The following is a 26,911-nucleotide window of genomic DNA, read 5'->3' as shown; positions in this document are numbered from 1 at the left end:
AAAAAAAAATTAAACTATTCAATAAAACACACAATTAACCAATCCATTTACACTTTCAATTACCTTGTATTTTTCAAATGCAAATGCAGGCTATGATTACTTTGTGTGAAATGAAAAGACTACAATTAGACAAAGTAAAATTACTCACTGGATTAGTTCAAATTTCTCTTAGATATATTCATGAAAATAACTTTCAGGTTTCTAAAACTCCTGAACATATTTCAAAAAATATATACCTTATAAAATAGAAACATTTTCAAAATTATAAACTAAAACAAAAATATATACCCAAGTATAACAAAACAAAAAAAAATCCCTAGAAACATGCTATTATTCTTTTAAATAACCAAGCTTGATTTGCCCAGAATTATATATATTCTTCTTAACACTTTTTCTGTTTAAGCACTACAGAAAGTTTTGGGGTAAAAACATGTGAAGTTGCTATTCAAAATGTTCTTGTCTTACTGGAAGAGAGCATAAAATTTGTAACTTTTAGTCATTCTTTAAAAGCCACTAACATAAGTCTTTGAGTTCCATTTTCAGGAGTCAATTATTGAGAAATCATGAGTTTTATGATATATTCAAGAACCTTGCAGTAGCCATGGTGACAACTGTTCAGATTCCTTTACTGAGTTTTTATTTCATGGCAGGTGATGATTGATGAGTTACAGAGCAGAATTGAGCATTCATGCACTATTCAGGAGTTTCTTGAGCCCCTGTTGTGTCCTAGAACTACACAGTCAGTCAGGACACATAAAGTGACCAATTGAGGGCAAAGGGAAAGAAAGTGGGACAGTCCTAACCGGTTTAGCTCAGTGGATAAAGCGTTGACCTGTGGACTGAAAGGTCCCAGGTTCAATTCCAGTCAAGGGCATGTACCTAGGTTGTGGGCACATCCCCAGTAGGAGATGCGCAGGAGGCAGCTAATCGAGGTTTCTCTCTCTCTCTCTCTCCTTTCCTCTCCGTAAAAAAATCAATAAAATATATTTTTTAAAAATAAAGTGGGAAAGAAGAAATGCTCTTAGATATGATTTGAGACAGCAGTGCCTTTATTTTGGACCACACTGTGTTTAACCTAAATCAAAGGCAAACTCCATGATGACAGAAACTATGTTTAATTTGGGAATTACTGTATCTTTGCTCCAGGGAAAATGTCAGGCACAGAGAAGAACTGAGTATATACAGGTGGAAACAGTTACACATATAGTGTAGCTCATTAAAATATAATTAAAATGGGTTCCATGGATTTTCTTCATGGAACATATAAACATAAATATTACATAAATAGATTTTCTTCCATGGAAAAAAACAAACCTATGTAAAGGTTTTATATCATGTAGTTAAAAAACTGAGGAAGGAATTCTCTACTCCAAACTGCCACTTCGTAACCCTGTAAATAATTAATTTCTCTGTCCTTTCAAATAGAAATAACATCTCCATTGAAAGAGTTTGGAAGAACAAATAAGTACATGAGAAAGTACTTTTCACCTATAACAGGATATACAAAAATAAGTTATTATGGATGAGAGTGGTCATTATACAATAAGACCCATAAGAGAAAGTGAGAGGGCAGGGCAGGGTGAGGATAACTCCGGACTCCACTGTGGGGCAGGGCGGAGTTATCCTCCATTTTGTGTAACTGGACCCTAGCCCTCACCCAACCAATCAGGGTCAGCCAAAGCAGTGACATCACCACCGGTGTAAAACCCGGGGCTTGGCAAAGTTCGCTCTCTTGTCTGCCATGTGGTAGGCTTGTGTGGGACAGAGCCCATGTTAACATGGAAGAGGCTCTCTTATTAATTGCATTGGACTTGCCTCCCTGCTTGTCTTTGGGGATCACAAAATCTCATGGAAATCACGGTACAACAAAAAAGAAGTGATAACTTGTTTATCACTTCTCACACATAAAATAGTAAACAGAAAGTACATCCAATCATATCAATTATTACATATCCATGATGTGCTAAAATTACTAACAATATAAAAATTCAGTTTACAAAACAAGAAAATAATATTCACATTGTTTTCAAGATACAAAGAATAAGAACAGAAAATAAAAAAACAATGTATTTATTTATATTATTTACATTTCATGTTAGTTATACCGGTACATATCAATAAAAAAAATCAGCATATAAACATAAATATTAGATAAATAGAATTCAAGGACAATTTAGTAAACGTTAAAACATTTAACAGCATGACATAACAATATGAAACAAAATATGATTTTAAGAAAAGAAGAAACTGCCAGGCCCACAGTGGCTGAGCATCAACCTATGAACCAGGAGGTCTCGGTTCGATTGCCTCAAATCCAAGTTACAGCTCAGTCCCCAGCAGGAGGTAGCTGATCAATGATTCTCTCTCATCATTGATGTTTCTGTCTCTCTCCCTCTCCCTTCCTCTCTGAAAACAATAAAAATATATTTTTAAAAGTAAATAAAAAAACAAAACTATAAAGAAGGAACCCTACCAGGAATTGGGGCAGGGGGATTCCTGATCCTCAAGGCATAGGTGATGTCCTTCTGAGTCTATGCCCAATGGCATTAGTGTCATGAATTGCAGGAAGGAGGCTTCTCCAAAAATGAGATCTTGGGAAATGTAATAAAGATTTTTCCAAACCTTTCAAATGTTGTAATTCATATTTACTTAAATGAATGGCATGAAGACATGTGTACACACATGGCTTTCCTGAGCTGTGTAACCTTGGGCACATTACATCAGCTCTGTATATCAGTATTTTGATCTAATGAGGAGAAACCTAATATAACTAATTAAATGAATATTATGAAAGTTAATGAGTAAAAAATTCAGAATGTTTTTACAACATTGCCCAGTGCTTGGTAGATGCTAGATGATGATGATGATGATGATGATGATGATGATGATTTTCTGTGGTCTGTTTGGAGCAGGGAGGAATATTTGGAAGGATTGCAATTAAAAATCAAATGACAAATACAGTCAGGAAACTGGAGCTCCTAGGTGTAGCATTTCATCCTTTTACATATTATCTTGTCTGCATGCCCAGACATTCTCACTGATACTCCACTTCTCTCTGTACACAACCACTGAAGCTACATCTAATACACCATTAGCCTCCAATTGCTCCATGTGATTGGGTGTAAGAATCCAGAGAATCTCAAATGGAGAAAGAAATGAGGTAGTACAAGGTCCCATTTTACACCCTAGCACACTTCTGTTCTACCTGTATTAAAAACTGCTTCTTTTTTCTCTCTTTTTAAATACACAGCACTACATCTGAAACTGCATTAAATGTGCCAAAATTAGAAATTTTTATAACATTTCCTTCTTTTTAACATCTCTTCTTAGTAAAAATGATTGGATTATATTACCCTTTTAATTTGCTCTGGTCCATAAACAGAACTAAACTATAACACTAGAAGGTACCTTGTCATTCCATTTTTTTTTAAGTCTTCCTGCGTAAAATCACTATCCTTTGATGATGTGTGAATAATCTCAGACCCATCTGGCTTGATCTCAAGTTATTTTTTTGTTTTCATAATTAAAGGGGCACCTTTAGACTAGCGGCCTGGTGACTGCAGATCACACGCAATCACTCTTGGCCCTTCAATCTCTATCTTGGCTCTTGGCTAACATTTCCTCTTTCCCTCACTACATTATGTCGCACCTCACCTTTTCACACCTCCACTCTTATTCACTCCATCACTGGTGCTGTTCTTCAGGGCAATGCTTTTAGAAGTGCTGTGTCTGACAGGATTTTACCTGAGTGCCTGAGAACACCTCATCCGTCTCCCACGCAGTGGGTGGTTTCAAATGAAGCCATCAAGCATGGCGAGGCCTAACAATGACATGGGAGACAGACTGAAAGCAGAAAGGGGCCACAAAGGCTCAGACCCCACACTAACAGATCCTTCTTTCAAAGTCAGGTTCCTCTTTTCGGGCTGCTGACGATCCATCAGGTAGCATTTATTGGTAACGTACATATGTACAGGAGTGTTTCTAGGGAAAAGAATTTGAGGAACCTATCTGAAATCCTAATGGCCCGAACAGAAATATTCTCTGTGAAGAAGTTTGGCACATTTACAATTTGGGCTTCCCCATATTGATCTGATTACTCTGTGACTGGATCAATACAGATGACAGGAGAGAAATCTGCCTCTGTAAAAAGGCAGGATACAGAAACACCACAGAAAATGGAGCAGACTTTTCACTCACAAGCCCTTTCACAAGGTAGTCTCAGTTCATTTCAATCATCTGTGGAGCTGAGAGCCAAGAGCCATGACTGATAGTACGCAGCCATGAGACTTAAAAGAAAGGACATGAAAGAACACGCCAATGATAAATTATGAATATAATGACTGAGTGCAGAACAGCCCTCTAAAAGAGGACTGGGAAAGGGAGGCCAGCCAAACACAACGATGAGGAATACGTTGGACTAGAATATTCATTTCTTCATGTTTTTCCACTCTCCATCTCCTACCCTTTCTGAAATTCTCTTTGGACAGGGGAAAGAAGCAATATCCCTCCACTGAAAGCCACTGGGAAAAACGCTGTCTGAAGACCACAAACTCCCACAACCCCTTGGGGGTGAAATTTACCCATACGTTTTTCCAGGGCAGAAACAGTTATGTCGATTGTGAAGTAGGCTTAGCCATTCAGTCTGTGCTTGTAATATCCACGCAGTGAGGTTTTCCTATGGTTGGCTTTTCATAGAACCAAGCCCACTACCCAAGAGATACCAAGATCCTCAAAGAAATTTTGCTTTTTCATTCGTGTAATCAGGGTCCAAGTCTGGCTGTTTGCTGCCACAAAACCCAAAACCGAGAGGCAGATGCTGGTGAAAAAAGAACAGGGTTTTATTCAATGGCCAGACACTTGAAAAGATGGGGTGCTCCTGTCCCAAAGCCCAGTTCCCCATCGCAGTGCAGGCAGAGGTTTTTCTAAGGAGGGAGAGGGAAAGCAAAACAAAGAATCAAGGAGTTGGGGGGTGAAAAATTCTCTAAGAACAAGGCCAGCACAGTCCATTCCAATATTCTAAAACTGGTCAGGCAATGGTTTGATGTGCATCCTCCCGGTCTTGTGTTTGAAGGACAGCAGATCTCCCGGAACTGGGATGACTGAAGGTCGGAGTCTGCACCTTCTGAAGTTAGTTCTTAGGATTCTTATACAAACACGCTGTTTATCTACAAGCTGCGTATCAGTCACAGTCAGCATTCACAGAAACAATGTCAAAAGGAATGGCAGGACCACCATTCTCCGCTGTTGCATTAGTATCGGCTTCCAGACTGGGATTGTCTCATCAGCAGCAATCCAAAGGAAGCCCCTTCCCCAGGACATGCACTTGTTTCCATGCTCCTTTAATGTGAAGCATGGTGTCCACAGTATTTGTCAGCTAATTTTGAGGTTCTTCAGAAGCATTGCCAAAATGTGACACTGAAAATAGCACAGCCTTATTTTTAGAATCTATTCTTAAAAAAAAGAAAAAGTCCTCGTGGGGAAAACCACCAGAAACCCTCATTTTGAAGTTATGTTTAACATAACCTCACATCCCTTCCTCTGTGTCATTTAGTTTTCCATTTTGCCAGCAAGAACCAATATATTCAAGCGTGGTGTAATTTTCTAACATTAAAAAAAATAACTGCTTTACAACAGTAAGACTATGAAAATAAAATTAATTCTGAATTTCTTTGTTCTTAAAGGATAGGCTTATGTTATGTTTAAGTACCAAGGTTTAGTTATACTTTCATTCTGAAATAAATGAAAACTTATTTTTATAAAACAAAACAAAAATTAAGCGGAACCATGTGATTAAAAAATATGGGAAATGTTCAGCACTAGTTGATAACATGTGCAAATTGGAAGCAGAAGAATATAGAGCCCTCTTTTCAACTCCAGTTTTTTTTTGTTTAAGAAGTCTCCTAGTCCTCATCGCAGTTTGATTGTAGACACTCCTAACTCCTTCATGTAAGTAACCCCATTATAATGAACCTTTAAATAGTGCTCTGACTGGAAAAAAGAAAAATCATATCAAGAAATTTGCGAATTTCTAAAAGTCAAAAGCAACTATTACCACTCTTCAGTGGTACTGTCTATGGCCCCAAGATTAATGACAACAACAGTTAGTGATCATGGAAACATGTATAGCAGATGTGATGTCCGCTCTGTTACTGGCTAATGTCACCTTCATTATCAAGTCCCAGGCCTGGGACACACCACACGCATTCTAAACAGGATCATATTTGAAGGGTAGTTATGAACTTTGGTAGAACTCAGCATTTTAGTGTTTAATCTATTTCATCTAAAGCTCCTTAACGCCATGCAATGCACTGGGGAATGAATGGTTGCTGCCAGATGCAACTGAAGAAAACATACAGAAGTTGAGCCCTCCTTTCTTCTTCAGTAATCAATGCCATTTTCCTTTAGCTATAATCTTCGTTTTAATCAGCTTACACTGCTGTAAGAATTAATACATCAAATTACTGAGAAGTTAGTTCCAAACTGCTCTCTTATGAAGTCCACAGGTTTAATTGATTTTGAAATCGCATTTTTTTATGTTAAGCTTTGTAGTACACGTCTATTTCATTCCCAAATTATAATTAATGAAATTTAACGCTATGAGATCCAACACGTGAGCCTCATTCATTAGTGAGAAAAGGATGAAAAGAAACATTAATCAACTTTCCTTTAAGGCAAAATCAAAGCCATTCAGGATGCTTTGGAGAGGAAGTTTGTACCCACTAGGTATCAAAGGGGTCTGCTTTTACTACAATAGTTACAAAACTAAAATGTGGCTGTATTCTATCAAAAGTTATTTAGACTTTATGCTAATGCATTGAAATCCCTTGCCTTTAATGACAAAAAAAGAAGACATTCATGAACACGTACAAAAATGCCACGTCTTCCTTCTGAAGTAGAAATTCCAATTACAACTAGATTTTTGTGCCTCACGTTGCCTCATTGGACATGGTATGACAATAGAGAGAATAAGGTCTTCCAATGTATGCCCCCTTCGCCCAAATATATGTTCTCCAATGCAATATTCTCACATATTCCACTATCCCTGAGCAGATGTACTTTATACATCACAAAGCCTTTTTCTGAGTTGTTTTATTTTTATCTGGTGTTGAACCACTTAGGAAATGTTTGACATTCTACCAGTAAGACACACACATATTCCCTGGGGATGGCAAGGGTGCTTTATATACACAAAAATCCTGCCATGGCAACCACAGTGCTGTGTTTTATTCCTATTTAAATTATCATTATCTAAGTTTAATATATTCTCCTTCTTCTTGGTCATAGTAAACTTATATGTGACTTAGCTCTCCCATCATTCTGCCTAATTGGTTTCAGATGTCAATTCTGAATCCAAACTGTATGGGCAGCCTGGGGCTGGTGACCGGACAGAAAGCATTTTTAACCACATGTCCATCATGCAAAACCAGCCACTTGAAAGGCCTTTTCCATTAACACAAAAAGCCTTGCTATTTGGCTCCTGGCAATGGCATCAGGGGCAGACAGATTGTATGGCTGTACTGCCGCAGGAAGACTGCTGTGAGCCATTCTTCTCTGACCAAAACAATGCAGACGTTCATGCTCCAACAGTTCAAGCGTCTGAGGCACTTCCATATCACAGGGCTCATTCATAAACTTAACACATGTCTATAGCTCTCTATCTATGTGATTTATTTACTCTACCAAACTTCTAGGAGATGTAAATGACTTCCCTTTATACATTATGCAATGTGTAGGTTTAGAAAGTGTTAAGAATTTTAGGAGGATCTCTGCAAGCAGACTGCCTTGATTCTTCTTCAAAACCACTCGTTATTCCAGCACCAAAAAGAATGGGTGAAAAGTGCTCTCATGAAACAGCAGAGGAAAGAGCTAGCCACTGTGGTTTATATGCCCTCTGGCAAACCATTTGCGCGCCTAACCATATAATAAATTTTAACAGAGTCAAATAGCTGCTTTAAAAAGGTGTGCATGCTATTTTGAAGCCAGGTGGATTGTTGAAAGGAAAAATAAAAGGCCAATGGGTATAAAGAATGGAATGCTCTGATCAGCCAACATCCTCAAGAATTTGGGGCCTGGGGAAAGTGAGCCATTTAAAAAAAATTTTTTGAGTCAAAGCATGTGATGGGGGGGGGGGGGGGGAAATAAAGGAACTGGAATAGTTCACAGGAAAACTTTAACTCCAAAAATACCTTCTGGACTTGCCCTGCTAGAAATATGGAAGATCCAAAATTATAGGGTAAAAAAACAACATGAGCAAAATAACTTCGAAGAAGAGAACTAACATGGAAGAGAGGAGAGAAAGAGGAGCAATGATGAGGGGAAGGGAAGATAGAGGAATCAAATGTGGCCAGTCTGGAATAACTTTTGGTGATTAGAAAGTAGAATAGAGGAGCCTTTTTATAATCTTGCTTGCAAAGGGTAAGAGTAGGACCCTGTAGGGACCAATCATACTGGATGCACGGCTTAGAACTTTATGAATAACACTATAATGAGGTTTAGGTACATGTTTTCCTAATTTTGAAAATAGTAGTTCTGTAACCTGATCATAACAAAAAAGGTAAACAATTATAGATAGTTTGCTAATTTGTCACCCACCTTTTTTTTTTTTTTTTTTTTTTTTTTTTTTTGCATACAAACTGAAAATCAATTTCTTTCCAAACTCTTATAATGGATGAAGTATTATAAAATATATGAAAATGAATAAAAAGCATATAGTATTTAGGTGCTTATTGATGGATCTAAGAGAAATAAGAATGACAAATAAATGAGAATATCCCTCTTCTGATCTAAAATGAAACATTTATAACTTGTGTTCATGTCACAGGACCTAGAAGTAATGATTTTAGGAGGTTTTTGTCACCACCACCACCCCCTAAGGAAATACAGAGGGATGTCTTAGAAGGAATGTTATTAATATTTTACAATAAATCCTTTTAATTTCTTAAGCTTGGTTATGAATATTTAATTATTTATGGGATAAGGGTTGTAGACTATAGACTCCAAAATTGGATAAAGAACTCTTTAATTGGAACGATAGTTTGAAAAATAAATTTATATTGCAAATGAGGAGTTTGTGTAAATCTTTCTAGGTTTTGAGAATACACAGAGCATAAAATGACAACATTTTGAGAAAAGTCCTGGCAAAGAACAGTGAAGTACATAAAATGTCTGTTTGTTGTACTTGATTAAAAAAGACCATGTATGCCATTATCCTTGTGAGGCACATGTATGTAAGTTCTCTGCTTTAAAAAATACTTTGCACTATTTCAATATAGTACATAACGAGGCAAAAGTAATTTATGTTTCTCAAACTCAATGAGTACAAGGATCACACCAACATTATTTTTTAATGCAAGTTTTTACCTACAGAGTGTGATGCCCTGAAGCTCAAGAAGTTGAGGAGCAGTGAAACATGTTAAGAATCAAAAAATATTGTTAAAAGTTTCATTTCCAGTAGCTCTTTTAATAATAAAGAATAAAAAGACCTCAGATCACAGAGGGGGATAAAACAAAATTCATGAAAGTTTTTATTCTTAGTGTTGCCAAAAGTTAAAATGGAGTAAAAATTCCAAAGTATTTTTTTTCCAGCATATATCACCAAATGTCAAATTGCTGACTTCTCTGTCATAAAAAAAATTAATCAGAAATCAAATCATCACTCTTTTTTGTCCCTTTTGCTACCAGCTTTGCTGAATTCATGAAGGAAGAAAATGTGCTTAACTACTTGCTAGGCATAAGTAGAAAATTTAAAATACCTTGGAAAAAATAACTTTTATTTTTGTCCTCAATCATTAGACACTTGCAAAGTTGCCAAGATAATAACTTTACCAAGGACTTGACATATTTGGCATATAAAATTGATGTTCTGAATATGAATCTAGAAACTTCAAGAAGCAAAAACCAACATTATTGCTCCTTATGGTATGTTTTACCATAAGCTTCTATGCCAAATCTAGTTATGCATTTAGTGAATCAGAGCTAAAAAATATCTTCTCATGTTTTTTAAATCAGTGCAATTTGCCATAAAAAGTTTTCAAGAGGAAGAATATTTCACCAAGTCTGTTGGGGATGAATTCGGGTAGTGCTTTTCTGATGCTGTGGTTGAATATACCATTTGGAAGTCAGTCTTAGAAAAATTTAGAAGTTACTGGTGCTCAGATTTGAAATAATTATACAATTGTTTTTCAGAAAATCATACTGGAGAATCTGGGGCAAAATTTCTGAACATTTTACTTAAAAATAAATTAGTAGGTCTGGCGTGTAACTATCATAATCAACATGTAAAGTTCGTTGCAATAATTTTTATTCGGAACAACATAGCAGAAACCACACTTGACATGAAGGTGACCATATCAATGCCTGACCCTTGATAGGATGATAGAAAAGTTTGTGGGATGCAAGCTGACTTAGTGTCCGTACGTATCAAACATGTGGACTTTAATGTTAAAAGCCAGAATTAAGTATCTAATAAAATCTTTAAAAAACAACAACAACAAAAACCAAAACAGAACAGTAACTACTTCTGGGTTCTCTAGTAAAAATTTTTAAGTCAGTATTATTTGAATTTGTTTTATTAAAAAATTTAAATTTATCCAAGATTTTAAATGATATGAAAGCATGGGAATTTTATGTTAATACAAAAGGAGCATGCATTTTAAAATGTGGCTAATTACTGACACATAACTACATTTATTGATTTGAAATAATGGTAGCATTAACTTCTGTGAGTATAAAATGTTAAGAAAACAGCATATGTAATATGTGAATATAGCATACATATAGTTAACTACACATATAAATAAGCATATAACATGCATATGAGTTTGAGTCATAATGGAAGATAACACATGGTAACACTGGCTTTCTCTGAGGTGCTTGGGTAATACATTTTTGGGGCTATATCAATCAAGATTGGGATATATCAGACAATCTTACTGAAGATATTGGGATCTGAATATTAGGGAATAGTAATAGTTTTCTATAGTAAGCAAATCATACTCAACTTTTTTTTACTAATAATATATAGTATGAATATTAGATGAAATATATGTATATTTTTTCTTTAAATTTTAACAGGACATTTTGTCAAGAATTTAGTAACATCAAAAGGATGCTACAATTTTATGAATTCAATTACTGCTTATCAAAGTTAACTTTTTCAGAAACTCTTGCTAAACTATATTATTTCTTTCCCACTCTGAACTCTACTATTTCTTTTCTGGTATAATATCTGGTATACTTGGACCCTTAAGCCAGAACCTCATATTCTAACAATAACTTCCCTCAAACAAAACAAATCCTTGTTAATTAAAGGGTGAGACTGTATTTTTAAATTAATCTTTATAACTACGTGTCATTAGGTAGGTTCTCCAGATGGAGTCTGGGGTACAATATGCTGATTATGTAAAAGGATACAGTATGTTTATTGGGTGAAAGAGAGGAGAATGAAGCAGGACTGAACAAAGAAAGTCAAACTGCAAGCAGGCCAATAACACTTTGCCACCCTGCATTGGGCAGACGTGAGCAGGCCTTTTGTACCGCTGGCTCATAATCACCAGATACAGGACATTTGAGGAAAGGCTTGACCTCATCCAAAATCAGTCTCTGGCCTGGCCAGCATGGCTCAGTGGTTGATCATCAACCTATAAACCAGGAGGTCATGGTTCATTGTGGGCTTGGTCCACAGTGTGGGGTCTGCGGGAGGCAACCAATCCATGATTCTCTTTCATCATTGATGTTTCTATCTCTCCCTCTCCCTTCCTCTCTGAAATCAATAAAAACATACTTTTTTTTTTTTTAAATCTGTCTCTGCAGATGAGACAGACCCTGGGATTGCTGACAACTGCAAGCATGGTGGTGGCCATATTTCCTGTAGTTACCGTAGGTAGCAAATCCTTCTTTAAAGGAGGGGATAATCCCCATATTTGTTTGCCACAGCATGTAATAATGCTTTAATAAAAATCTTAAAAACTAATCTATACTTATCACTCACACACACACACACACGCACACACATGCACGCACACACACACACACACACACACACACAGAATGTGTCTGATACATCAATTCTGTGGAAATAACTATATCAATTTGGCAAAGATTTTGTTGTACTATGAGAAACACCTAATTAATTGTACTATGAGAAACACCAGATGAGAAACCCAGCCCCTGCCCTCAGGGAGACTAGCTTCCTATTCATCTTCCACAGATGGCATGATGACAGGTGAGAGTGATCATCTTGATCTTTAACCCTTTACAACATGCCACTCAGGTCATGGTATTTTTACTCAGGTGAAATTTAATTACATTAAAAACAACTAATAAATATTTTGTTGTTAATCATCTCTCTGATTCCTCTTTCCCCCATTACTGACTTTCTATTTTGTTAGAATTAGATATCTTTCCTCAATATATTTCCAAAAATTCTAGTTAAGATACTCAACATGCTGCCTTTCCTTGTTGATTCTAACTTCCTTATTCAAGTTAAAAAAAAAAAAAAAAAGTAAAAAAGAGGTTAAGAGGAGCCCTGGCCAGTGTGGCTCAGTTGATTGAGCACCATCCTGTGCACCAAGTGGTTCGATTCCTGGTCAGAGCATATACCCAGGTTGCAAGTTCCATCCCCAGTTGGGATACATATGGGAAGCAACCAATCAATGTTTTTCTCTCTCATTGATGCCCCCGCCCCTCCACTCCCTCTTATTTCTTCTATCTCTAAAATCACATAAAAACATATGGGAGAAAGAATGATAGAGAAATAGAAGGAGAAAAAAAAGAGAACCAAGTGCCCCTGACAATGGTTGAAAATGAAAGCCAATAACTGAGATCCAAAGTTTTAAAACAAAGATCACATATTCAAGAAAAAACAAGGAAAAAACCAGAAGATGGAAAATTCTTACTTAGCAAATAACTGCCATGACAAATTCGTTTTTCTGTCCCTGAATTATAAAATAGAAATGAGGCAGGAGCATCTGTTAGGGATTTGTACCTGAACTTGTGTCTGCCAGTGAGAAAGGAGCAAATTACTCACTTGAAGTCTGATGTTAATGTAAAACACTAAGTTCATTTTCTAAAACAGAGGTTTCCAAACCTCAAAAGAGGTTTCCATACAGCACTCAAAAAGCACAATGAGCCTGAAAAATGAGCAATTTATACATTCTTAATACTTAAGTTTTAAAATCAGAACTTCAGCATTGTTTATTTCCTTATATACACCCTTACATTGTAAAAATGTTCTTGTTGGCTTTAAAATACTCTCAGATGTATGATGTGCCCTTATACAGTGTACTGATATCCCACAATCATCATAACAAATTATAACAACAACAACAACAACAACAAAAACTAGCTAAAAGACCATAACAAACAGAAATATTTTCCATTAAGTCAGGGCACTAATAAAGGTATGCTCACATTTTGGGCATTGCTAGTATGCCTGAAAGTTTACTGATGGAACCATAATCTAGCAACAGTTAATTCAAACATCTTCAGTTCCAACAGCCTTGTCACATTTGACAAATTCTGGAAATTGATAAATAGCAGAGATATGATTCACAACCATTAATGTGAAAAGATATCTAATCACACAGTGGCATACACAATGACAAGCTCAAGCATTTGTCATCCTTAAACTTATTAGGAATGGATGAAATTCCAAGGTAAATATGGCAACCTAAACACATGCACCTAATTTGCACTCTCTTTAATCCCCACTCACCAAAATTCAGAAGTTCCAAAAGAGATAGAAAGTTTAGCATCACAAAACACATGCGACATGGATTATTAAGTTGGCAGAGGGCAAAGCCTGGACACAGCTCTACATGCACAGCAGCAAAAGGCTCAGGGGTTGGTGGCACCAGGATGTGGGAATGAATACAAGGTCTACATGAAGAGATCTAAAATATGAAAAATTGGTTGAAAGTCTTATCTGTAGCTATTCAATATTTAGATCTCTTCCCAATCTGCTTACATAGATAACTGCCTCTCCAAAACCCAGAAAGTGGAAACCAGAGAATGTCTGAATTAGAAAACCCAACCAGTGAGGGACAAGGTTTAACATCCTAAAACAGATCCTATCCCCCATTCTATTTCCAAAGACTGGAGGCTAGACCTCTGCGTCCAGGTGGGAGTTTAGAATAACCTTCATGGGGATGTCACTGCACTGTGGGAAAGAGGGGCACTGATATCAAGGGTTCCCCAACAAAGTGGCTTAGTCAGTTTCCATGGTGAAATTCATGGTGAAACAGCCACTCCACACACGTGAAGCTCCCAATCAGGTTGTAACTGCACTACTTTCAAGTATGACTAGGCAGCCAAGAACCACAGCTATAAAAAGACCACAGCCTATAATATTAAAGACAGAGACCAAAGCAAATGGAAAGAAAAAGTAATAATTACTTTATTAAAACAAAGAATATACTTTTAGAAAAGCCTCAAAAAGATTATTAATATTTCCAGTGAGTTAAGGAAAGACATTGAAACAAGAAAAGAACATTATCAAATGGATTATTTTGAGCCCTGGCTGATGTGGCTCAGTTGGCTGGAGTGTCATCCCATGCACCAGAGGGTCATGGGTTCAATTCCCTGGTCAGGGTGTGTATGAGAGGCAATCGATTTATGTTTTTCTCTCACAGGTCTTTCCCCTCTTTCTAAAATCAATAAAAACATGTCCTCGGACAAGGACTAAAGATAAATAGATAGATAAATAGATAGATAGATAGATAGGAATATTTTTATAACAAAAGGGTATCTCGGAATTAATAATAATGAAATATAAAGACTTTAATAGATGAAATGCAAAGTTGAGGAAATGTCCCTTAATATTGAGCTAAAGCAAAACAAACAAAAAAAAATAACTTAGAAAATAAGAGACAAAACACAAGAAAATGAGAAGAGCAATCCAGGAGTTCCAAATTTTACATAATAAATATCCAAAGAAAAGTGAGATAATGAAGGGAGGGAATCATAACAAAATAATTTAAGATAATTTTTTTAAAAAGAAGAACATATGCACATTAAAGATGCTCAACATGATTAGACATGAAGGAAATGTGAAGAAAATGACAATGAGAAGCCACTGAACACTCACTGTAGTAAAAAAGACAAACAATAACAAGTATTGGCAAGGGTGTGGGAAACTGAAACCCAAACACTGCTGGTTAGATTGTAAAATGGTACATACACTTTAGAAAGCAGAGTGACAGTCCCTCAAAACTTAGAGTTATCTGATTACTCAGCACTTCTACTCTTCTCTGTGTGTGTGTGTAACGCTTGTACATATTCATAGCAGCAATATTTGAAACAGCCCAAAGGTGTATCAACACTAATGTATGTCAACTGATAACAACCCAAATGTATGTCAACTGATAAATGGGTAAACAAATGTCATATATCCACTAGAGGCCCAGTGCACAAAATTCACACACAGGTAGGGTTCCTAGTGGCTGCAGGCTGCCGACCGGGGCCTTCCTTCATTCCGTGCCGCCCCCTGGTGGTCAGTGAGCAATCAAACTCCCAGTCAGTTGAACTCCTGAGGGACACTTTGCATATCAGGCTTTTATATATATAGATACCATGGAAAAGAATAAAGTACTGACATATGCTATAACATGGATAAATTTTAAAAACATGCTAAGTAAAAGAAACCTATCAGAAAAGTCACATGTTAATGATTCAATTTATATAAAACATCCAGGCAAATCTGTAGAGACATAAAGTAGACTTGAGTTGTTGCTAAGGTTTTAGAAGGGTAAAGAATTTAAAGTGATTGCTAATGAGAATGGGACTTCTGTTTTAAGATCATGAAATTTTCTAAAATTAGGTAGCAATGATAGTCTAAAAACTCTGTGACAATACTAAAACCCACTGAATTATATACTTTAAAGGAGTAAATTTTGCTTTGTGGATTGTATCTCAATAAAAAAGGTTATATATTTTTATTTTTATTTTTTTTAAATATATTTTATTGATTTTATACAGAGAGGAAGGGAGAGAGATAGAGAGTTAGAAACATCGTTGAGAGAGAGTCATTGATCAGCTGCCTCTTGCACACCCCCTACTGGGGATATGCCCGCAACCAAGGTACATGCCCTTGACCAGAATCGAACCTGAGACCCTTCAGTCCCCAAGCCGACGCTCTATCCATTGAGCCAAACCTGTCCCGGCAAAAGGTTATATATTTTTAAAAAGGATGGAAAGACATGGGTTTCTAGATTGAAAAGGTACACCCAATGAAAATAAACTTGCATGTTGAACTATTTCTTGCTTTATCATGAAATTTCAGAACACTGGGAAGAGAAGTATTTTAAACAAAAATAGTAGAAACTAGACAACAATAGAGCAATGAAATTCTAATGGAACTGTTTCCAACCAAAAATTCCAATACTAGCCAAAATGTCAATCAAACATGAGTATAAAAAATATTTTCAGAAATACAATGTCTTAAAAGAAAAAAAAAACAACATCCACATACTCTTTCCTGGGTAGCTATTAGAGAGTCAATTGACCCCCACCCCCCCCAAAAAAAAATAAAATACATAAATAAATAAATAAAACAAAACAACTTGAGATAGAGGGGGGGAAAATAGCCCCAGCCCAGAAGGGAGAGGAGGGCATCCTGGGAAATCAGTAAAAGGAAATGAACCAGACAGAGGCTTGGGGAGGCCTTGAATTACAGATAGAAATAAAAAATGAGAAATTTATTAATTTCAAGGAAACGAAAGTTGAACTGAAGGAGCAAAGTAATCTTAATATACTTTAGACCTCAACTATGAACAAGATTTATATCGACATAATAAGGAAAATAATTAATTTCTGATTTAATCACACATTTAATATATTGATATTGAGAGGATGGAAGGATGGGAGGTTGGGAGGTGGGGAGGATGACAGGATAGGATGGGTTCGCTTGTTTGAAAGTGAAAGAATAAAAAAACAAAACAAAACAAAAAAAGAGTCCATTAAATTCCCATTTTCCACTGTAGGAATCAATGGATGATGCCAAATAATCAAAAAGTGGCAATAAAAGAAAGCCTTACTAGATATTCAGAGGAAAGTCCTAAAGAATTAGCTAAAAGAGTTGAAAGTAAAAACTGCTGTTTTTCATAACAAAACATAGAACTAACTGATCTATATTCAAATGATACATAACTTGCACCAAACCAGCAAATCATTAACAAAAGTGAATGATTTAAAACAGAAGTGTGTTTCATATCCCTTGACAAAAGAAAAGAAAAAAAAAACCATATTTAACTAAAACATGTTAACTAAATATTATTAAAATGCAAGCAATAATTAAAATGACATTAAAGAAAATCCTAAATGGTCATTATAAGAATATGCAGGTCTCAAATTACTGATTCTGAAAATTGGCAAAATTGCAGACACCCCATTTTGTATGATATACAATAATGTAAATTTTCTCTTAGAGATAAATTTGCTGATGATTCTTTTTCTCCAATTACTAATGGCCTACTCAAACATAACCTAAAGGTAATTGGAATTATCACTTTCATCTTGATCTTGGGTCCTTTCAGTAAAAGACAACTTTAGTATCTTAACTGAACCATTTTTCTGAATTCTCCAAACTTATCATTATTGTCAATCTTATTACATTTAATGTATCACTCCTCCACCTGCCCCCTGAAACATGGACAGTTTTTAAAAGATTATTGTTTTCAGGGGAAAAAAAAAAAAAAAAAAAAAAAAAAAACCAACTAATTAATATGTGAAATACATTCTTTTCTTTCTAAAGAAATTCTTTTTTTATAAGCTATTATGTTCCTGTGATTTCCCTCTCCTGATAGTCTTTTTTTTTTTTTGGGGGGGGGGGGTCTATTCTTGGCAAATAACACATATACCAGGTCCCTCATTAAATGTCTGGAAGTTTAAACAATAAAATTCTAAATAAAAGTAACAAAAATAATTTTAAAAATGTTAAGCTCATAAAAGCATAGCATAGTCTCAATAAAAAAGGATCATCAGTAGAGGAATGTTGTCATTACTGGGTTTTTGTGGGTTATCCAACATTTACTATAGCAACAGTTGGAGATCTGACGTATTTCTATCATAAATCATGTGAATTAAAACACCGAACTATGATATCAGGACTTCCTAATAAGGATGGCGACCATATTAAATAAAACTAGAGCATACTGAAGAAAGGAATGATATACAGAGAGAAAAAACAAAACCTAAATGCTCATCCAACAGGATAGCGAACAAGCACAGTTGAAAGTGACTGAAAGAGACCATGATTCCTCATTAGATGAGGAAAAGCCATTAGGGAAAAGGACAGAAGAGGAGTTAATTGACTTTATCCTACCAATTAGAGAAAATGAGACGTTCAGAACAGAGCTCTGATTGAAACCTAGCTTGTTTCCTTGTCATTTCTTTAGCTTCTCCTTATGGTTCAGCATTCTCCTATCTTACGCCGCCTGCACGTTCAGTCATCCACAACCTTTACATCTGTTCACACTCGCTGTGTGGTTCTGAATGACAGCCCAATCCTTCAGAACACAGAGTCACGGGATTGCACTGTATGACTACCTCTCCATATGTGAGACGAAAACATCTTTGAAATCCTTCCAGAGAGTAAAACCCATGAGTCAGATCCAGTTTTCTTATTGTTTTCACTAAAACACAAATATGCTTTACTCCCATGACACATGAAGATCTGTGACAACCATAGAGATTACCTAGTCTAAGACTGCGGCCCTCCATAGGATTTCGACTCCTTTAAATATAAGGGCTATTTATTTATATCTCTAGAGTTTAAGGATAACCCCTGGTACAGAGAAGACAGACTATATATTGCTGGAAGGGGGGGGGGGGGGGGGGGCAATGAATGAATGAAAAAATGAATTATTAAGTGAATGAGCATAACAAGTAACTTTTCTGCTTCCAAAAATTATGCCAAACGGGATGCATTTGCCTAACAGTTACAAACTTTTCGGCAGTCCGTTGCTAGGTATACCTGGAGTTACCTGGGTTCCCAGGCAGACACAGGAAATGATCTGATGCAACCGCTGGGAAGGGTGTGCATGGAGCACAGCAGGCCTTGAACAACATGGGGCTTCGGGCTGCCGGTTCCTGGCACTGCTGAAATTCTGCTTCCCACTTTCACTCCCCAAACACTTAACTGCTAATGGCCCACTGTTCACAGAAAGCCTTCCTGATAATGATCGGTCGATTAACACATACAGTGTTGTATCTTGTATTCTCATAACAAAGTACATTAGAGAAAATAAAATGTTATTTTAAAAATTCTCAGGAATCCCTGGCCAGTGTGGCTCAGTTGGTTGGGCATCACCCCATGCCCGAAGGGGTTGCTGGTTCTATTCCAGGTCAGAGCACATGCCCAGATGGTAGGATAAATCCCCAGTGGGGGGTGTGAAGAAGGCAGGTGATCAATGAGTGCTCTCACATCCATGTTTCTCTATATTCCTCTCTCTCTAAAAATAAAAAAAAACTATGCTTTTTAAAAAGTTTAAGGAAGAGAAAATACATTTACAGTACTGTAGTATTTATTGAAAAAAATCTGCGTATAGGTGGACCCACAAAGTCCAAACCCACATGGGTCCAGAGTTGCATAAACTGTATTTGGCCTCTTTGCCGGAATTTCCTCACCTGCACAATGGAGGGAACTTAGACCTATTTCCTGGTTTCACTTGGGACTGGCTGAAATAGCATCGCTAAATTACATGTTTCAACCCCCTGCACAGAGTCCAGGTTAGAAACCTTCCCTCCGGGATTTCTGACTTGGATCCATGTATCCTCTACTTTCAGTAACAAGGTGCTCATTGCTCTTCAAGGCACTGAATTCAAGGTACAGCTCACACTGGGTTTCTTATTCTGTCCGGTATAGACATGTTACCTTTTCTCTGCTCTCCAGTGTGCCTTTAATTCATCGGAATAAGCCTCCTGGCCCCTTTAATGGTTTCATGTTATACAGCAGCGATTATCAAGCTTTTTCATCTCTTAGCGCATATTACTGAAATTCTGCAGCACACCAAAAAAATACATAGGTTGCCAATCTGATAAAAAATAATACGTATAATTTTGATTCATTCACACAGAATGGCTGTTGTGAAAATGGCAGCTGTACACTGTTCACAGGCCTCTTGCCATCGTATTGGTGCTCCTCGGTGCTCACTCCTGTTTGCTGGTGTTCCTGGAGCCAAAGAAATTACTAGTTTTTTACAAATGACTCGTTTTTAAGTTAATTTTCCTCCACCCTGTTTTCCTGTGTTAGGTTGGGCTGCCTTTTTCTTTTTTTTTTTTTTAACCAAGAAGACCAGTTCACTTAGCCCCACAGCAATTCACCTTGTAGGTCCAGCTCATCATTTCATCAGATTCTTTTTTGACCCCTGATTCCATCACTCCAAATATTAATTATGGCTCCCAGCTATAACACACAAATAGGTCAAGCACATCATCACCATGTCTTTATCTGAGTTATTAATGATAATATCAAACAGGACAAGGTCAAAGACAATGCTCTCTGGCATACCCTAATAGACTTTTATCCACCCCAATGTCAATTCATTAATCAATAGGCTTTGGGGGGAATTGTTCAGCCAGCAATAAACTAAAAGAATAATAATCTTGGAACAAGTGAATTCAATTGTATTCTATTTATATGGGTCTCATAAGCTTTGTTGAAATCAGGAAATACCACTGGTTTTTTTTTTTTTTTTTTTACTAGAAGGGAAAGATTATTAGACTTTAATATCTGAAAATCTATTTCTGAATTTCACTAATGTTCTGTAGTAAGCGTCTATGTCTACAGATTCAGAGGTTTGTTCCCTGCCACTCTTTAAAAATCAGCATTTTTGCTCACCTTCATTCTTGATGATTTCTCAAAGATTATAAATGGTGGCTCTATGAATCCACAATCCACAATTCCGTCCACATTCTAAATGTACTTTACCTGGGACCTCATAATGGACTTATTCTTATGGATGTTTATGAGGTGTTCTTTGGGGGGAAAGAGGGCTGGGAAGAGCAGAAACCTGAGGGAAGTGCATCCTGTATCCCCACTCTAAGAAAATCCCCAGCTTTATGAGTTTGGCTGGAAGGCAAGAAATACCTACAAAAGCCAAAAGGTCAGACATTCTCGGAGGCCTGCAGTCAACACACCGCCAAGCTCACTTAGCATTAGGAGCTAGCAACCCAAAGACGCAGGGAGAAGGTAGATGCCATTTTGACATCAAGGGCAGCCAGGCCAGTGAAGTGAGAGACACTGTCTGAGCTCTCACTCCTGAGGGCAGCAGGTGAACAGTGCACAGTCCCACAGCATGATTCTGGCTCTCACGCCTCACTCTATTCCTGTCCATTTTTAAAGTCTTCCCAGCAGGTCTGTCAGCCACACGCTATCCTCTCAATAAACATTTCTGATTAATTCAAAGAGAATGTCTTTTGCGTGCAATAGAGAAGTCTCACTGGTACATTTATTCAGAATGGTCAGACGCTTTAATTTCTTTGACTTAACTAGGTGGCAATGTGGGGATTTTTTTTCTATGTTGTTATTAATTTCAGAGAGAAAAGGAGATGGAGAGAGAGAGAGAAAAACATCAATAATGAGAATCATTGGTCAGCTGCCTCCTGCACATCTTCAACTGAGGATTGAGCCCATAACCTGAGCATGTGCCCTGGGCCAGAACTGAACTCGGGACCCTTCAGTCCGCAGGCCAACACTCTAGCCACTGAGCCAAGCCAGCCAGGACAAGGTGGCAATGTTTAAGGCCTTCTCTACTGCCATGAACTCGTATTTGTTCTAAACCCTCTGGTTGGAAGAATATTTGTTTTGAAAGAAAAAAAATAATAAAGACTATACATAGAAACTAAAGATGGAATATAGATAAGTAGGAAAATAAACATAAGTTTTAAAATATTAAGTAGTTCTGTTTTCACAGGTTGTTTGCTTTAAGTAGTAAAACTATTAGTCTCTTGCTCTTCCTGTTTCAAATGTCACTCATTCATTCATACAAAAGGTACCTGCGAGCCACATATTATATGCCAGACACTCTGCTGGGCACTGGAGCAGCGCCCCTGTTCTTGTGAAACCCAAGTCCCTCTGGTTTCATCTGAGTTCATGAGTAATCTTTCTTGCTGGTGTTTCCTTTTAGGTTTCCTTAGTTGGTTTTTCCTCATCCCTTTGACTCTTAATGTTGAAGTGCCCCAGTGTTCAGTCCATTTTCTGAATTCATTCACTCATGTGGTGCTTTAGTTACTAACTCCTGCATAAAAAAAAACAACCCAAAACTCAGTGGCTTAAAACAATCACCACTGTCACATGTTAGTTTGGCTCAGTGGTTGAGCCTCGACACATGAACCAAGAGGTTACTAGTTCAATTCCCAGTTTCAGGGGGCATGTAGGAAGCAGCCGATTGATGATTCTATCCCTCTCCATTCTCCTCTTTTCTAAAATCAATAAAAACATATATATTTTTAAATCAACCATTATTATTATTTCTCATGATTCTTGGGTTGAAATTCAGAAAAGGCAAAGAATGCTCCCTCTCTAATCCCAACTCCAGACAGCCTGTTCAATCAGGTGTCTGGCACTTAGCTAGCCTGCCTGGGGTCCTACATCTAGGGCCTGACTTCACAGTGTCTTCTGGGTTCTCTGTTCTCCTCCACGTAGCCTAGGGCCCCTCCCTCTCTAGAAGGTCTCTCCATCAGGACAATTGGAATCTAACAAAGTCAGTCAGGATGCTCAAGAGTGTAACACAGAAGCGGTCAGGACCACAACTGCAGAGTGTCACTTCCACCGTGTTGTCTCACTGTTGAAAGCAAGTCACAAGCCCAACCCAGATTAAGGGGCAGGGAAGACACAAGAGTGTGAGTATCCTAAGGCTTGGTTCATGGAGAGCCACCAATATAATAGTTATCATACTTGGTGATCTCATCAAGACTCCTTATTAAATAGTATCTATAATCTGGACAACTTCCAAATCTCTATCTGGGATCTCTCTGCTACATTCAAAACTCATGTTTCCAACTGCCAGTGACATCTCCACGTGCACAGGGAACAGGCATCTCAAACTCAGCACATTTCAAACTGAGTGGCATGGTGCCCATGCTGTTCCTCCCGAGGTCTGCCCCACCTCTCCTGATAGCAGCTCCACGACTGCAGCGCCTCAAGCCAAAAGCCTGGGCATCCCTCTGGTCTCCACTTCATCTCTCAAATCCTGCACCTAATGCTACCAGCTAAACCTTGACAATATATCCGGGAACAACCACTTTTCATCACCTCCACTGCTGACCGCACCTCATGCTCAGGTATTAGCAGCAGCCACTTGACTGGTCTCCCTGTTTCAGAGCTTGCCCACCTGCAGTCTAGTCTGAAGAAAGCAGCCGGAGAGATCCAATTAAAATATAAGTCGGGTCAGACCATTTCTCTGCCCAGCACCTTTGGTGGCTTTCCATGTCATTTTTGAGTTAAAGCAAAATTCATTAAAACACAACCTCACAAGGCCTGACACAATCCAGAGCCCAGTGCATTTTGGATAGTGTCTCACCCTGGCTGGCTCCATTCCAGCCCCGGGGTCCCTGCTGCTCCCCTCACAACCCTGAGTGGCAGCCTCTTGCCCAGAATATATGTCTTCCTCCTTCACCTCCATCAGACTTTCACCCGAATACCTCTCCCTTTTTCAGCGAGCCTTCCATAATCACCCCACTTAGCGTTTGTATATTCATAGACATGTGCATATAGGCTTTTTTTTTCCCCCTCATAGAAAGGCAGAAAAATGTTCAATTGCGCCAGGATAGGTTAATCTGGGAACCAGAATGCTGAGGGAGAGCTACAGTTTTCCAGAACAGATGTGTCATAAAATCATGCAAATGAAAGCATTCTTCATAGATACAGAAATCAAGATGTATGAGGCTGAGAAGCCAAACAATTAGGTAGATCGTGGGACAGGGTGACAAGACAGAATAGAATATTCCGGGGGAAAGTTGCATATCCCAACATCTCACGTCCTCAGACCAAACTATGTCACATCAAACTATGCCGCTGGTTAACCCCGCAGCCTGAGGTTGAGATGCACCGACAAGCATTATGGCCTAAAGTCTTCCCTTTACCCTTAACTTATCAGAGTGATTTTAGTAAATCTGTTTCGAATTCTCTCTGAGCATTGTTTTTCCTCATCAGTGTCACACTGGATAACAAATATCACATGCCTTCCATCCTTCAAAGGACTAAAAAGAAATCTAATGGAATAACATTTATGAGAATGTGCTTTGTAGACTGTACAGCAATATAAAAATAAATTAGATGGTTTTTGGTAATACATAAATCACTGTATGTTGATTTTTAGCGGCAGTTTTGTTTCATGTGGAATACAGATTTTTGTTTGACATAATGTCACACATTAGTTTGGAATATTTTCATGAGTTTACTGGTACAGCACAGTGGAAGAAATAAAAATGATTGTTCCAATGAGTATCATGATTAGCGGTAAGCTTGTTGCTTTTCTTCTGATACTTACTTATTAAGTGTGTAATGAAAAGTGCTGCTACACATGCTTTGCTCTCATTCATTTAAAATAGAACAGAATAGCTATTCACTTCAGCTACCAGTAACATATATTTACATAGCCATGTTTACTATGAGTATTCTCAATTCCACTTATGGAATCTGTTTTGGATTTCTCAGCATGGTGATAAATAGGGTAATGTGGCACTTATTTGTCTCCAGCAAAAAAAAACACAAAACTTAAATGCTTAAGTTTCTGTTTAAGAAGGGAAAACAACTGGGTTAGCACTTTTCGCTTCTTTCTGTATTTCTTTTCCTGGGCCTCAAACAGAAAAAAGACAGCTACAACAATATCGTAGACCATTATGAAACCAGATTCTGTTTGAAGCTCAGTGAACCACACCTCGGCTGGTGGTGCTCCTTCGCATTTACCAACTGGAGGAAGGTAGTGTCCACACAGCACACATGATGGGGTCACATATCGCAAGAGTGAGGCATGAGCAGTCTGGGTAGCACATTCCCCAGGGTGTTTCCAACGTTCAGCGTGCAGGCCACTCTATCTACACGCCTTGGAAATGGACCAGAACCTGTTTTTCAGATGTTGTAGGAGCTCTTCACAGCACTTAAGAAATATTAACCATGGCCTGCCATCCACTAAATCACTTTAGTAATGACCTTCCAAGTCATTTCCTCAAGTATTCTTTACCATCAGAAACTTTTCGTCACTTATTTCATTATTCTGGCCCTCAGAAGGAATAATACGTCATCAGTAGGGATAACAGAAGGCAGCTAGGCAAAGAAAAGGAATTCATTACACGATGTATCAACAATCATAAATAATAATCTTTCACTTTGTGGAACTCAACTTACATAGGTACCTCAAAAAAACGCCTGAACACTTAATTCTAACTCAAAAAAAAAAAATACAATAATGTCTAATGAATCTTAAATATTTTACTTTCTCTTTATACCTAGGATTTTAATGGGCATGATGTGTTGATTTTTTATTTATTTATTTTTTTTTTACAGAAAACTAAAATACTTAACTTTCTGTTTAAGTAGGGAAAACAACTGTGTTTGACTTACTCGCTCCCCTCCCTCATGAAAAGGTACTATGTATGAAACAAAACTACAAAATCAACATTTTTTATAAGATTACTTTGATGTTAACAAAGTAATGTGGTAATATCATCATTAAGTTCAGGAAATTGTAGATTAAAATGTTTGATACTGATTTTAGGGTGTGCTATATAGGTTACAAGGTTCTTACCAATATTGCAGACATTCATTGAAACATGGTATTTGAAAATAAATAAACACCAAAGAAATAAACTATAGTTGTAGCAGCAAAAAGTGCTTCACCAGAGAGAGCAAAAGGACAGATGAATAAAAAAGACAAAGAAAGATGGAAAGGGGAAAGGCCTAGACACATGGGAAGGTGAGGGAATAAAGCAGAGTGGAGAACTGAAGAGGCAGACCATGAATGGCAGGAGCTGGCCTCATTCTCTGAGAGAGAACAGGTCCCTCTAGGTCTTCCCTCCCACAGAGAGGTCAGGAATGGAAGTTTGCCCGTGGAGCACTGCATATGTGCACGCTATTATGTGGTTGATTTAAGAGGCCCTGGAATGTAGCCACAAGAATTGGAACCATAGAAAATTTCACTCACACACAAAAAAAGAATGAGTGTTTAAAAGTCAGTCTTAATCGGTTAGCAAATACCGCAAGACAGTGAATTTCTTTGCTTTTGTGTGACAACTTCCACAGAAAATCAGGAAATTACATCGGATCAGTTATGTACATTTTTAGCTTCACAAATGTACATTTTTAGCTTCACAGATGTATTTAATTTTCCTTTATGATTTTGGGGGACATATTTTCACATTATTTTGTTAGTTTCTCTGTCACTGTTACTGATTTTAGGGGTCAAACTACTTTTCTTCCTTTAAATTATCCAGTTTGGGGAAAGGGGGCAAGTATACTTTTGAGGTATCTTTTCTACAAAACATAAGTTAGTCATATACTAAGGGGGAAAAAAACCTAGATTTAATTGAAATGTTGGAACTAGACATACTGGAAAATATGAAACAAAAAATTCTACATTCCAGTTCTACATCAGCTGAATGTATTATTGATTCCAACATCATCGATAAAACAAAGGAAATTATATTTGCATTAATGTATGAATCACTATCCATTTTTGGTAGCATGTAATATATTCAACTGCTCAGCTCTAGCTGTCCTTGTTGCCACATTACCATATTATTCAAATGTATCTATCATTTATATGTAAATAGACAAGATAAATGGCTTCTTCATAAGACAATTTTCAAATGACAAATAGACACAGCCAGACACCAGCAAGATAAAAATGTTGCAAATATTCGTTCTATTATATATACTTAAGGAAAAATGAAAACTATTTCCATTTTTTTAAAG

General features: G+C 37.3%; 1 protein-coding gene across 2 annotated transcripts in view; it reads right to left on the bottom strand.

Annotated features, from left to right (window-relative positions):
• Positions 1-26,911, bottom strand: part of CDK14 (cyclin dependent kinase 14) — a 487,128-nt gene that overhangs the window by 261,217 nt on the left and 199,000 nt on the right. The window lies entirely within an intron of this gene.

This window comes from Pipistrellus hanaki, assembly GCF_964339955.1.
Source record: "Pipistrellus hanaki genome assembly, chromosome: 10".
NCBI classification, from domain to species: Eukaryota; Metazoa; Chordata; class Mammalia; order Chiroptera; family Vespertilionidae; genus Pipistrellus; species Pipistrellus hanaki.
This window is presented reverse-complemented; position numbering and strand designations above follow the sequence as displayed.